At 45.2% G+C, this 15,461-nt stretch overlaps 1 long non-coding RNA gene and 1 pseudogene across 1 annotated transcript; both read left to right on the forward strand.

Moving 5' to 3' along the window:
- The first annotated feature begins 491 nt into the window (after positions 1–491).
- LOC136528111 (uncharacterized) lies at positions 492–10,256 on the forward strand. Its single transcript, XR_010776987.1, has 4 exons — positions 492–2,022; positions 2,761–2,878; positions 3,007–3,059; positions 9,941–10,256. It is a non-coding gene; the product is annotated as an uncharacterized lncRNA (long non-coding RNA).
- On the forward strand, positions 6,327–8,949 carry LOC136528595 (probable mixed-linked glucan synthase 9; annotated as a pseudogene).
- Positions 10,257–15,461: the final 5,205 nt, after the last annotated feature.

Raw genomic sequence — 15,461 nt, forward strand, 5'->3', positions numbered from 1 at the left:
AACAACCGGAGCAGAGTTAAAATGTCAGATCGCAGTTCAAACCCACACTACACGAACGTATCATATCGATCCTGTGAGGCCCACCGTGACCTGATGGTTGCAGGTACAAAATTCCGCCAACGAATGAGGATGTGATCTATGATTGATTCACTCTGAATGCTGGAATGCCCTCTGTTTATTATACTTGTTCCGGTCATAAATACTTTAATTTTCTAATGGAAAAAATTCAATGTGGATAATGATATAATTTTTTCAAGTAAATAACCAATTTCATTAGACGTTCAAAGTATCATTACTATCAGACTCTCTATATCTCCTATAACTAAAAAGAATAAAAATAAGACTATTTTTTCGTATGACTTTTATTAGGGTCGCTCCTCGTTCGCGTCGGTGCGATGCCGCGTCACGCGCTCCACTCCATCCTCCCCCGCCGCCAGCCCCACACGTCCGCAGCCTCCCTCCACGGTTCGATCCCTCCACCTAGAGAGGCGTCCTTTTTTTTCCGAAAAAACTAAAACGTCCTCCTCCTCTCCGCTTGAGCGACAGAAGCCGCGCCCTCTCAACTTCCGCCGCCGCCACATGCCTCGGCGACCTCCCCAGCTCCGGCAGCCACCTCTAGCTCGCCGGCGATGGCCGGATCTGGGTCAGGCCTCCCCTTGCGATACCGCACGTAACCTCGCTCTGCGCCATTGCCGCACGCGCCCCCTACGCCCGTCTCCCTTCCAAACGTCGGCGACTACTGCGAGCGGTCCGCAGCGGCGGCGCCCATCCTCCTCCTCCTCCTCCTCAAATCGCTAAAACGCCGCAATCACCACCCCCCACCCACCGTGTGACCCGCTGGATCCTACGGGCCGCCGCGGCGCGTGCCGCTCCCCATCCCCATCCCCGCACCACTGTCGCCCTCGCCCCTCGCGCGGCCAGCGTCTGCGTCCGCTCCCACGAAGGCCGCGCCACCGGGATCCACGACAACCGCGCCGCCGCCGTCACGCTTGTCAGGTCTGCGCTATCGCCCGCGCCATTGTCCTCGCCCGCACCTTCGCCCTCGTCGATTTGAGGCAAATTAACTCGTTCTTTTTGCGTTGATTCATGCTATGACATGAGTTGAAGCTACTCTAAGAGTTAACTGAACTGAATCGACTCGAGCACGCAGAAATCGATGATTTCCGTTTTGGGGGACTTTTTTCGTGTTCTTGGCTCGATCTGAAATTTCCCGGAGATTGGGTAGAAATTGGGCGACAATTCTTTCGGGATAGCTCACTAACTCCTTGGTGATTACCTGTGCAAATTTTGGGAACTATTGATGGAGTTCTTGATCGATTTTCGTTCGATTTTTGGGCCGGCTTCTCTCTATTCCTAGAGCTCTGGCGCTCTGTTCTTCGTCGGTCTCCTGGTGCTCGTCCGTGTGAGAACCGTTGGGCCACTGGTACAGGCAGGCACGGCGGTGGCAGTCCACGTCGTAGCTCCTGCAGCCGAGTTTGGTTCTGAGACCCCCACGGTGTTCTTCGGTTGTGCGTCGAGCTGGTCAGCGGCGACCGCGGTTCTGTGTGCTTCTCCGTGCATGTCTGTTCCAGTTCATGCTTGCTACACGTGGGTCTGTGCAGTCCCAGATCCCGCAGGTGAAATTGCTTCTGCGTTTATGTGATTTCATTCAACTGCAGCAACCACCATACCTTGTGTAATCAACAAAATAGTTGTACCCGTCAGTTGAAGCTGCAGCTTCATTGGATGTATTCAGTATGGGTTCGATTTGATGCTTGCAACAGTGGAGTTCCTGTGCGATCGATGCTAATCTGGCTTCTTGATACGCACCGGGTTTCTTCCAATCATTATGCAGTTCTTGCATATCTTGTTCTTAAATTCGTGGTTGGTGCATTCATTTTGCTTATTGCCTAGACCTATGTGGATTATGCAAGAATCTTTTTCCCTTATTTAATCAGGCTTCTTGATCATATCATGACAAATCTTAGGTGTGTACTGATGAATGTTTGTGATCCATCCTTGACTGAACCGGGATTGCACTTGGTAATTCCTTATGCACGGTTGTATAAGTTTTGATCGATTTTTACTGTAGAGAGCATATTGTTGGGTAATTTGTTACCTGCTTTGTCCAATGCTTGCTTGAATACTTGACTTCATTGGTACTTCTTGAATTCTGAGAACAAAAATTCTTGGTGCTTATGCAATCACTGTAGCATCGTTCAAGTTGTTGCAACTTATTTCCCCATGTCAAATTTCTGGGAATCCCGAATAAGAGACAAATGCAGTACCTGCCATGGTGAAATTTAGTGACTGTCTTGGTCATTTTGGCTACTAGAAGCTTGCACTTGTAGTTTTTAATGTAGGCTTCTTTAACTGTATTCTGGACATGTTCAAGTGCATCTGCAAGGTACTGCCATGAAGAAGTTTACATCATGGGTGTGCTCAACACTTGAACTCTGTCTTGATAATTGTTCTTGTTCTCTCGTGCCTTTCTAGAGCTGTAACAGAGTTAGCCCTTGTTTAGTTCGCGAAATTTGGATTTTGAGACTACTGTAGCACCTTCGTTTTTATTTGACAAATAGTGTCCAAACATTGACTAATTAGGCTTAAAACGTTCGTCTCGTAATTTCTCACCAAACTGTGCAATTAGTTTTTCTTTTCGTCTACATTTAATGCTCCATGCACGGACCGCAAACATTCGATGTGACAGGTACTGTAGCAACTTTTTGGATTTTGGGGTCCAACTAAACAAGGCCTTATTCTGATGGAGAAAGACGGCAGAGAGTTTCTGAAGAAGATAAGAAATCCAAGGGCAGATGCACTACAAAAAAGTGCTACAATGAAAAAAGTGAGGGACAAATGCAAACTATCCTGCTGCCCCGCTGTGATTACAAAAATGGTAAGCTATCCTACATTGTCCATAATAATTTTACCTTAGGAATGTCATTACTGAAACCTGGCTATTGTTTGTAAGCTAATATTTACAAGAAATCTCTCAACTCTTTCCTGTTTTTGTTGTAAATACAGGTGTGGTTAAAAATGTCAGAGCAGGATTGATAGTGGTTCATGATTGCAGCAAGGTTTTGATCTCTCAACTCCCTAATTCAGTTAGACAAGACACAGAGCACCTACAACTCATTGTTTTTCTTTTTTGTTCTTTTGATGGGATTTCTTTTGTTGTTTGTGTTCAAGTTTTTGTATGGCACTGTTCCCTATCATCAACAAAACCTGAATTGCAGGTGGTATTGTTTCTTGTCCAGCAAGAGCCCACAAACATCACAATAATTTTAATAGAGTTAAATGCACCGGAGGTCCATTAACTTGTGAGGTAGTTTCGGTTAGGTCCATCAACTTCCAAAGTGGTTTTTTGGGTCCATAAACTTTGTACGCCGTATTACCTAGGTCTATACCTTTTCACGTTGGCTTCTCGTGCTGACGTGGCATGATGTCGTGGCCATGCAGGCCAGCCGCAGCCCCACGGCCGCACGAGCAGAAGCCGGTGGACGGCGCCGCGCCACCCCACTTTGGAAGCTTGTATCTCTCCAACCAGGCCGAATTAGACTTTGGCACTTTAAGCAAAGTTGAAGATCTCGCGTAGCTCTACAACATTTGTTACTACCTTTTGTGTCAAAACTAAACAGATTCGAAGTTAAGAGGGGACAAAGATTAATGTTTCCGTGTATTTTTGCGGTAGTATTGGTTACTTCCTTCAGGACTGAGAAACGAATGGCGCTGTTGTGGCAGAACCGTCCGAAATAGTACACTTATGGAGGCGCTTGTCTTCCACCAGACACTAAGCACCCCGAAAGCAAGCTACAGCGGGCGGTATCCATTGGGCACACCAGGGAGAACCCGAAAGATCCACATTTTTCCCAAGGATCCAATAATGAGAACGAGTTACAATACTTATCCATTTTATACATCAGAGTTTCTTAAAAGTACATTATTACAATACCAAATATCAGAGTGCGGAATGATAAACAACGGAATTTAAAAATAAACATCTAGCGATAGGGACGAGGATTTCGTCTGAGCCCACCAGAAGAATCCTCCACATAAAGGTACTCTTCAAGCATCACCTGCAACAGGGGTAAATAAACACTGAGTACACAATATACTTGCAAGACTTATCCGACTAGTGGGAATAATTTTCCGACTCCAAGGAATATAATAAGCTTTATGGTTTGCTGGTTTTCTTTAGCAGAAAGCAATACTAATAGTGAGTCCTTATTTATGTATTATTATTATCAGCCATATTAAGTTATCATCTAGCCAGTCTATATAAACACCTATTCTACTTTCAAGCAAGAGTTGAGCAATCAGTTTCATTTCTTCTCCTTTCAACTTTCAGTTCTTACTACGGTGCTAAATCGTAGACAAGCCGTACCGGATTTCCCAGCGATTCGCGAATCAATGTGTCCAGCTGGGTGCCCCGAAGACACACGCCCCGCTTGTACCCCAGGCACAAGCAGGACTAACCCATCACTCTCCTGTCCCGGGTGTCCAGGTCCCCGTCCAAACTTGGACTCGAAGCCCCACATCCTGAGTCCCGTACTCAGTGTGGTGCAAGGACCTCCACCACCTCCTCTTCCCATCAGTCGGTCCGGAAAGAGCCGGATCCGTGACAAGAGGGCAACAGGTCTTCTCTGCACCCATACCCAAGTATGTGCTCGGGACAATAGATCTGTGACTTGCCTAGAGTCATATGCAACGACCGGTCCTTAATTGACACAGACAGGGAAAAAGTGTAACCGAGCTATGCCCTGTTGGCCGCATGACACAACCCTTTACGCCCACCAGAACCCAACCATATCCCTGCCCGATCACCATTTTCCTTTCCACCATTTTATCATGAGTGATCATATTTATCACCTATTTGCGAGTAACGGCAGGTTACCCACGCTACTGATATCCTGAGCATAGCAGCTACTCGACCTGTACTAGTAGGACTTATAGGTAGATATATTTATGCATGTAGTTTTCATAAAATGCCTATAACGTAAATGCACATCATAGATATATATCCAGTTATTATTCAAAGTAAGGGTTATGCACCGGGGCTTGCCTTCAGCGGGCACGGTGTCAGCAAAGTCAGTGACGGGCGGCTCCGGAACGTCCTCCTGCACGAGGATCTCCTCCTCGTACTATTCGACGACTTCGTCGTACTCCTGGTCACCGAAGCTCACGATCTCCAGTGGCGTGTTCTCTATATGCATGCAGTGATGATGATGCAATGCTTTGTAATACAGCAACAGCAACTCTTAAAATAAGAATACATCTACCAAGCTACTAAGCTAACTCTAATGACTAATACGCAAAGTTACCTATTATTCCCACTAAACAGGTATGAAACATTTCATGTATTATCTTAGCAACTAAAGGCATCCTTATTGTTAATATCAATTTACTATATAATAAAACAAGGTGCACTAGCTACCATGCATCACAAAAATTCATTATCTAAATAACCATAATAATAATAAGCATTTCAAAATAATAAAGTAACCCTAAAGTTATCACTGAACTATACGAACTAATTACACTAACAGATAGATCATGAATTTAGGAATCTAACAAAATTTATTTCACAATAAATAAATAAATTTAAATAAGCTCTAGAGATGAAGAAAATGATATTATTGGAGGAGGATAATCATGCTATTGGACTTGTTGACTTGCACATGACTGTGGGTCTAGAAATACTAGATAAGACCGCGGGTCAAGAAAATAATAGAGAAGGAGGATGAAGAAATTCTTTTAGGCTAGCTACCTTGGAATTGAATGAAGTGCCGCCTACGGTGATCGATGTGCGGAGGCAATGCAAGAGGAGAGACACCAGGGAGCTTAGCACTTGCTTGCCCTCCGCGGAGCGGAGCAGAACCATATATATAGCACTGGTGAGTGGGTGGTCACAACAAGCTAGGTAGTCTGGAAGCATGAAACGAGTTGGCAGGGTTGTCCTCTGGCTCCGTGCCGTGTGCGGTGGTGTGGTCTTTGGTCATGAGAGAATTAATTCAATGATGGACTTTGAGTGGTCTTAGACTTACGAGCACATCAGGACTGGAGTGGGCTTTGGGCTGAACGTGCTTGGCGTTGGGGTGCTGGTTCATTCATGCAGGTCAATGAATTAATGGGGGAGGAGACCACATGTCAAGGAAATATTAGAGAATGAGAAGATCAATTGCAGACTAGCTACCTCAGCTGATTATTGCTCGGGGAGAAATCGATAGACGTAGCTCTCTCAGGCAAGAATAGAAGAACTTGATTTGAGAGGAAGAAACAAGTGAGCAGCGGAGTGGGATGGCTCGGCGGCTCGGTGTGTCCTTTTAAAGACAGGAGACGCAGGAATGGAGAAGCAAATGCGCGACAGCGACGCGTCATTAGGTTAGTGGCTAACTAGCTTGCTTAAAGGTAATAAAACACCGCGGGAACGGCGTGTTGCTGTGGGTAAAAAATGTTTTCTGTGGAGCTACAGTGTTTTCCACGCGTGAACAGTGTTTTGCGCTGCTGCGGTACCAGCGTGCAGAACCTCTTTGTTGCTACAGTGCTGATGTGAGGAAAGGGTGTGTGTACTGCGTTTGCGGAGCAGTGAGCGAGCGGCGTGCTCAGCGGCCGAACTTGTGAGTGAGATTAATGCGTAGCGTGTGCGACACACTATGACAGTGGTAGCGCGTCGTGCACTAATAATTTTGTAAGGTGATTAGCAAGCGAAGTAAAGGTGGGATAATTAGAACAACGAGAGATGACAGTGGCGCGTCACGAGATTGATGGAGATATAAATCTTGCCAAGTGGTATGCTAATAATTAGTGAATGATAATAATTTATCATTTGACTTTGTGGCTATGGAGCTCTCACGTGGAGAGAGATGACGTGCTGGAAGGACAATTTGGACAAGGAATAAATTAGAGCTCAATTTGAGAATTAGTGCAATAAAATTTAATTTCTCATTTACTACATGCAATAATACATAAACATGATGCTCATGACATGATTTAGTATTTTGATTAAGGCGTAACACCGAGGGTGTTACAGCTATTGTGTTCCTGGAGAGGTCGAGCGCCGGACAACGCAGCGAGCTGCGCCGGGATGGTGCCGTTGAGGCTGTTGCCGGCGAGGTCGAGCTGCTGCAGCTTTGTGAGCATGGTGAGGGACTCCGGGATGGGCCCGTCAAGGGCGTTGTGCGCCAGGCTGAGGAACACGAGCTGGTAGCTCCCGATGATGGCCTCCTTGCTGTCACTACTGCTGTCGTTGTCGTCGTCGTCGAGGGTGAGCTGGCCTAGGTTATTTTGAACCATCCCGGCGACGAGCCTCAGCTTGGCACGCCGGCGAGCTCCTCCAGCCCCCTCGACTTTAGCGTCGTCGACGTGCGCCTCCCGATGCTAGTGTACATCGCGCGGGAAAAGCGCCTGGGGTACGACCACCAGAAGAAGGTGGGCGCCATGAACGTGCAGCTGCGCGTCTCGGCGCTGCTCTCCAACGCGCCCTTCATCATCAACTTCGACTACGACCACTACATCAACAACTCGGGTGCGTTCCGCGCCGCCTTGTGCTTCATGCTCGACCGCTGCCACGGCGACGACACCGCCTTCGTCCAGTTCCCGCAGCGCTTCGACGGCGTCGACCCCACGGATTGGTACTGCAACCACAACCGCGTCTTCTTCGACGCCACCTCCCTCGGCCTCAACGTTTTCCAGTGGCCATCCTACGTCGGCACTGGCTGCATGTTCCGGCGCGTCGCGCTCTATGGCGCCGACCCGCCCCGGTGGCTGCCCGACGGCGCCTCCAAGCTCCTGGACAACCCCCACAGACAGTTCAGCAACTCCATGCCGTTCATCAACTCTATGACACTGGACGTGCACTAGGAATGGCCCCTCACGCCGCCAGCATCGCTCGACGATGAGCGGCTCGTGGCGGAGTTGGCCGACGTCGCGCCCTACGTGTACGAGGATGAGACAGAGTGGGGCAATGGCGTCGGGTGGGTGTACAACATCGCGACAGAGTACGTGGTGACCGGCTTCCGGGTGCACCGCAAGGGGTGGCGGTCCATGTACTGCGCCATAGAGACTGACGCGTTCCGCGGCACGGCGCCGATCAACCTCACGGAGCGCCTCCACCAAATCCTACACTGGTCGGGGGGCTCCCTGGACATGTTCTTCTCCCGCAACTCCCTGCTCCTAGCCAGCCGGCGGCTCCACCCGATGCAGCGCGCCGCCTACACCAACATGACAACCTACCCGATCTCGGCGGCTTTCATCTTCGTCTACGACCTTCTCCCGCTGATGTGGCTCTCCAGCGACGGCGAGTTCTACATACAGAAGCCGTTCCAGACCTACGCGTTCTACCTGTTCATCGGCATCGCCATGATGGAGGTGTGCGGCATGGTGGAGATCAAGTGGACGGGGCTCACGCTACTGGACTGGTGCCGCAATGAGCAGTTCTACATGATCGGCGCGACGGCCGTGTACCCGGCGGCGGTGCTGCACAGCCTGCTCAGGCTCGTCGGCCTCAAGGGCCTGTCGTTCAAGCTGACGCCGAAGCCGGTGTCTGCGAGCGGCGGCGCCGCCACGAGGGAGAGGTTCGTGGAGCTGTACCAAGTGCAGTGGGCGTGGCTGCTGATGCCGACCGTGCTGGTGATTGCCGTGAACGTCGCCGCCATCGGCGTGGCGGTTGGGAGGGAGGCCACCTTCGAGTGGTCATTCGCGCAAGTCGCCGGCGCGGCGAGCGGGCTGTTGTTCAATGTGTGGGTCCTACTGCTGCTGTACCCATTCACGCTCGGGATCATGAGGCGTTGGAGCAAGAGGCCCTACCTGCTCTTCGTCCTGCTCGTAGCCGTGCTCATTATCATCGCGTTCGCGTACGTCGTGGTCCTGGTGGTAGTTGCTCCAGATTCCGTGGCGGGGAGGATGGCTAGGCATAGGCGCCACATCTCCAATGAGCTGGTCGGTTTAGCTCAATCGCGAAGGAAGTAACCAATACTACCGCAAAAATACATGGAAACATCAATCTTTGTCCTCTCTTAACTCCAAATTCATTTAGTTTTGGCATGAGGTAGTAACAAATGTTGTAGAGCTACACGAGATCTCCAACTTTGCTTAAAGTGCTAAAGTCTAATTCGGCCTAGTTGGAGAGATACAAGCTTCTAAGGTGGGGTGGCCTGGCGCCGTCCACCGGCTTCTGCTCGCGCGGCCGCGGGGCTGCGGTTGGCCTACATGGCCAAGGCATCATGCCACGTCAGCACGAGAAGCCAACGTGGAGAGGTATGGACCTAAGTGATACGGCGTACAAAGTTTATGGACCCAAAAAGCCACTTTGGAAGTTGATGGACCTAACCGAAACTTCCTCACAAGTTAATGGACCTCCGGTGCATTTAACTCATTTTAATATGACAGGTAAAGAGGAGTGCTTGGTTCCATTAGCATGTCTTTTTGTTGAATCTGAACTGTGTTATACAAACAGCATGCTCTCATGGCGGCAAGAGCTCCGTACTTAATAAGGTTCTGAAAGTAATTCAGGGTTTCTTAGGAGCAAGACTAAATGTTTTTCACTGCCGTTAGAGAAAACTAACACTAAGTTAGTGATCTTTGGTCCACATGCTGATTCCATGTAATTCGAATAACAATTCTGGCTCAAAGACATCATCAGAGGCATCGGGATCGAAGTTGGAGGACAGCACATAGTGAAACCAAGACGTGCTCGCTCTCCCAGTGCGCCATTGCTTGCTATGTCTGTTTGCTTCTACGCTCACTGTGGTGTCCTTCCTAATCCATGCTCCAGATGCTTAGATGGCTTTGCATTTGGAGCTAAACTCCAGCCTATCATTTAGCTCATTCCTAAAGCAAACCTCCTTTCTTTTCTACGTAGATAGATATTAGTGAGCAACTCATTTAGAACCAATGTTAAACTTTGGTTAAAATTTGTATTTGCTCCAATCATAAGTTATCTATATGATGCATGTTGCAGTAAGAGGGTGCAGCACCTGAGGATGGGAAGAGCCGTTGGGAGACATGCGCCTGCTGACAGCCGTCACCCCGGGGCGAGTTGGCTTTCAACTGTGAGCTGCTACTGTGTGCAGCAATGAGGGGAGGCAGCAGTTGTAGCACTCGGTACCCATGGATGCTTAACAAAAAGGCAATTGCTCATATCAATATTTGTCTATTTTGATTGATGGGTTTGCATTAACGACTCAGAAATAATTGTGCTATGTGAATATTTACGTTTTTATCTGAATTGAGTGTTGTAATTGTACAACTGAAGGATAATGACATGATGGTGTGGCCTCAATACTTAACACATGGTTTGCCAATTGAAACTAGAATACCCCTCAGGCGACCCGTGAAACACTTTTAAACATGCTGCATTCACCATGGATTTTGAACTTAAGGTCAACCTTGACATTGTTGTAGCCACAGTAGTTGGAAAAACTCAGACATGGGGTTGATGAATTTTCGGTTGCATTACCTAGATAAATCACCCTATGTACATGGTTGTTCAGTTGCAACGCATGGAAAATAACCGTTCATGTGCACCATTAGGAGATAAGACTAAGACCGCCAAAGAAGGTAAGATAATGCACGAAAGAAATGGATATTGGAGATTTTTTTTCTACCTATATAAAATATTATCTTAGCCGTATCATGCAAAGGTCTATACAGTAGAGTTGGTAAGCCTGCGACGCCGCGCTCTCCATTACTATGTTAATTTCACAAACTTTGTTTTTTAAATTAAATGTTACTTTAACGTCGGTATTTAATTTCATAGTATTATTATTGTATCATGTGATCCATGTGTTTTTAGTGTAAAAGTTTAGTTGTCCCGTAGCAACGCACGGGCACGCTACCTAGTCCTTCCTAATTACTAGGAAGAGAGATTTTGATAAAAAAAAGACCTTTTGTCTATGGGACATCACTAAAGTGTGGTTTTGTGCAGATCACACCGCACTCGTTGTTTTCGTTACTTGGACACTCTCAAAACTACGTTTTGGTGCAGCACACACCGCTGGCGTTAACAGAGCCTTTTCCAACCTGACAGGGAATGAGGGCATGATAAATGGACGAATTTGCCCTTGCTTCATTCTGTTGTTGGAGTCCGTCGTTGCTACATTCTTATCTCTTCTGCCTGATCTAGTCATCTTATTATCAGCCTCCTCAACAAGGCACGGTCCTGGTTATGTCCTAGAGAACGGAAGCAACGCCATGACTCGCGAGCCAGCAGATGAAGCGGGCATGCTGCCTGCTGGCACTGGAGCAGCACGGAGTAAAGCAAGATGACCCAAGTCCATGAACATCGCTCTGTAGCAAAGCCGCGACGCCAAGGAACGCGCTGGAGCAGCTGGTGCTTGTCCACCACCAGGCGCCACATGCGTTGCAGTTGGCCGAGCGCGCGATTGTGTCGGAGACTGTTGGCATGGTCGTTGGCCACGGGCATTATGCATTCCGTGGGGGCGCTAACGGCGACGGCGAGGATGCCAACGACGGCATAGTGCTGCCCACGAGAAAGCTCAAGTTGCTGCACAGGCATGTGACACTGAGCTTGGCCGTTTTGTCCAAGGGCATTTTGGCCTTTTTATCCAGAGTCCTCTCTTGTTGCAAGACTTAAAAACTTAATTTAGTAGATCAGTGTGTTACATACAAAATCCACAACTATGTAGTGTCTAAATCAACGAGTGGAATGTGCTGCGCACAAAACCACCGTTTCTTGATGTCCTGGAAACAAAATCCCCAAAAATACTCTTCAACAGTTATATAGCCATCTTTTATTTCAGATTTCTCGCTAGCCAGAAATAAAAAATATAGCCACCGTTTCTTGAATGAAGAGTAGAAAGATACAGAAAGCGATTTTTATGCAAATAACTTTCCAAATAAGGATTTATAGAGGCTTTAGAAAAACCGTTGAAGATGCCCTAATAACAATCTAGAGCAGCTAATGCTTTATTTTTTGATGCAAAAAGTCAATGCGGACTATGATTCAAGTATCATTTGCCATATATTTGAGCTAGTTCGTTTGCTACACCAATGTAGAAACAGTTTTTACATGCTTTTATTAAAATCGTTAGCGATAATATATCCCCGTCAGTTTATAATAAAACTAGCAGTGAAATAATTTTCACAGCCAGTTTGGGAACTAGCGCTAAAAACCATCCTAATTTTTACCTCCAGATTTTGTCTCAAACTTTTCACTATCAGTTCGGGACAGAAGCCAACGGTGAAAATCAGCCGAACCCAGCCTCTACATATGCCCTCGTGCCCCTCCTAGTAAGAGTCTCTCCCACCACTTGTGCTATCTTAGGGTGGCTAACAGACAGGCCCATATGCCAACATGTCACAACATGGATTAAGGCACTAAGAACATATGAATTTACCGGCCTACATATCTATCCTTCTATGTTTCTATTTCCTCTCTCTCTCTCTCTCTCTCTCTATCTCTCTCTCTCTCTCTCTCTCTCCCTCCCTCCCTCCCTCCATTTCTCTCTTGACACTCATCTCACTCCCTTCTCGCAACTCCACCACGGCGGTCCCCGAGTGTGGGGCGCATGGTGGTACCCTAGCAGCGAGCCCCCCCCCCCCCCCACCCCCTGCCAATGTAAGCATCTGGCCCTAGTGTCCCCTCCTCCAACGTGCAAGGCATGCTGCGACGGCCACTACGCCTAGAACACAATCATTGCCAGAGCATCACTACTGGTTGTGCTGAAGCTGATGGTGGTTACTTATCACTGTCGGTTCATAAGTCTAGGATCCAGAAAATTTGGACCCGGCAGTAAAGGCAACTATCACTAGTGGCTCAAACCACCACCTGGAAGTGATATATCACTGCCGTATCAGGCCATAAACCGATAGTGATAAGTGACGTCGGCTAAAGCTACGACTCGACAATGATATATCACTGACGGGTTAAGCCATAGACAGACAGTGATATTTTACATCATTGTCAAGTTTTATGTTGACCTAAAAGTGTTCTCTATCGTTGATCCACCTAACCATCAGTTGATTGATTCTCTACCATCCACCTACCACAATTGCTTTTGGTTATAAAAAAAGTTATCCGGACGTCTCCAAGGACCATAGAAGCCCCTGCATGTGCCGATCACTTACCATTTGTGTATAGTCTCAGTACGTGTTCTCTATGGGAGAAAGCTCTCCAGATACACCTTTTGTTTTTAGATACAAAAGAAAGCTAAAGGTCTAAAATGAGACTGAAGATTTTAGAGAAATAGAGAAAAAAAATTAACCCTAGCTACCTCCTCCGACTAGTCTAATTAATAGGCAAAAAATCACTATAATAACAAGAAGAAAAGAGAGAAGTAAGATAAAAGAATGATAATTCTAAAGCATATAGATGTTGTTGTGATTAATATGGAGGAAGAAATAACAAGATAAGCACTAATTAACAACATTACCTAGCTAATTAGGCGTGTACTGTGCCGACCAACTAAGATGTGTAGAAAAAAAACGCAAAAACAATAATAAGAATACATAGAGGAAGAAGAAAACATAGTATTAGGCATACATCATATGAATATCATTAAGAATTAACACAAAGAAGAGAGTACGAACAAATAAAGCACTAATGAGTAATTATTACTCTCTATATTTCAAATTATAAGATGTTTTGACATGCATATAGATTTTGCTATGCACTTATATATACACCATATCTAGATACATAATAAAAATAATATATTTAAAAAAACTAAAATGTCTTATAACTTAGAACAGGAGTTGCTAATTAAGAGGATTATATAGTGGACCAACCATATGTATGGTTGGGGTGCGAGGCCCCTATCCACCTCCCTATACCACTGCTTGCCACTACTAAGCATCCTGTCTTTTCTTTGATTTGTCCCAACTACTCCCAACAAACTAAACCACACGAGATAACCATTGGTGGTGATAAAAATAATGGCTCCACATATGAAATCCTGCTCTCTGAACGCATCAACCATAGGCACCCTAACCTTCCATAGAGTCTTTATTTCTTACTTCAAAGGATAAGGAGGGCATCTATATCAATGTATGGTTTTTTAGACATTGAATAAGTACAGTGAGCATAAGGTACTTTTGCTTTTGACATAGCCATGTTCATATGTTTTACATGGTTAAGATCACAGACCGCATATGCTAAAGTTTCTAGTCCTTTTATTGAATGGATTCATTACCCAGCGACGATCAAGTCAAACCATACATTCTTTGAATTAAAATTGAATTTAACGTACTTATCTTCCAATTGTTGTCACTCGGTAACATCGGCTAGGTGATGAATCTTACCATCATCTACTAGTACATCGGTGCTTTCTCTTGGCGCCATCCTTTTTCACTGGCAGTTCGGAAAGAGCAGGCGCCACTAGAAATAAAACTGTGGGTCCAGATCATGAACCGCCAGTGTAAATTCATTTTTCTGGCTGTTTTCTTAAGTTTACTGCCAGTAAAAATACATGATTTCTACTGGTGGTAGCCTTAAGAAAACAATCACTAAAAATGTATTTATAGTGGCAGTTTTCATAACCTAGCGTCAGTACAAATAGCCGAATATTAAAAATTAAGTACTAAAATTTGAATTTTTTCAATGACCTCGGATGAAGAATTGACCAAAATAAAAGATATAGATCTCGAAAAGTTATAGAACTTTGTTGTGTACAACATTTCTATTTGAAATCATTTGATGTTTTAAAATACTGTTTTAAATTCAATTTTTAAATGATTGAAGAACTCTGATCTCTCTTTTTAATTTCTGACTAAAACGTGTTTCTCCCTCGTGCTATCTTCAAATTACTTGTTTTTTTCCTAAAATTTTATAAAATCATGATCTATCAATTTATTGTGTTCTTACATATAATATTTTGGTCATCATTTCTTATGAACATTTCAAAAATTGAGTTTCAAAAATAACAACTTCAAACCGCATTTTGAAATATCAAATAGTTTTAGCTGAAGAAGTTATAAATATAAAAGTTGTAGGACTCATTAAAATCTACAACTTTTATTTTGGTTATTTCTTCATCCGACAAAGTGGTAGTAAACATTGTTCACAAATGCAATATCTCTTATACAGTTCCATAAACTATGTGAGATATTTATGAATTTATGAACAATATAGACTATCATTTCGTTGGATGAAGAAATGACCAAAATAAAAGTTGTAGACCTTGATGAGTTCTACAACTTTGTTGTTGATGACTTTTGCAGCCGAAATCATTTGCCGTTTCAAAATATTGTTTGAAGTTCTCATTTTTTGAAATTCAAAATTTAAATTGTTTAAACTAAGTCACATGAAAAGATGACCAAAATGAAAGTTTTAGATCTCGATGATTACTAGAACTTTTTCGTTTGAAATCATTTTACCACGAAAAACTACGTTTGAATTTCTCATTTGAAGTTTAAATTTTTTAAATGACCTCGGATGGAGAAACAACCAAAACAAAAGTTGTAGACATCAAAAAGTTATGCAACTTTATAGTTGACAACTTTCTCATTTAAAGTCATCTTGT

Source organism: Miscanthus floridulus, chromosome 19 (assembly GCF_019320115.1).
Source record: "Miscanthus floridulus cultivar M001 chromosome 19, ASM1932011v1, whole genome shotgun sequence".
NCBI lineage: Eukaryota > Viridiplantae > Streptophyta > Magnoliopsida > Poales > Poaceae > Miscanthus > Miscanthus floridulus.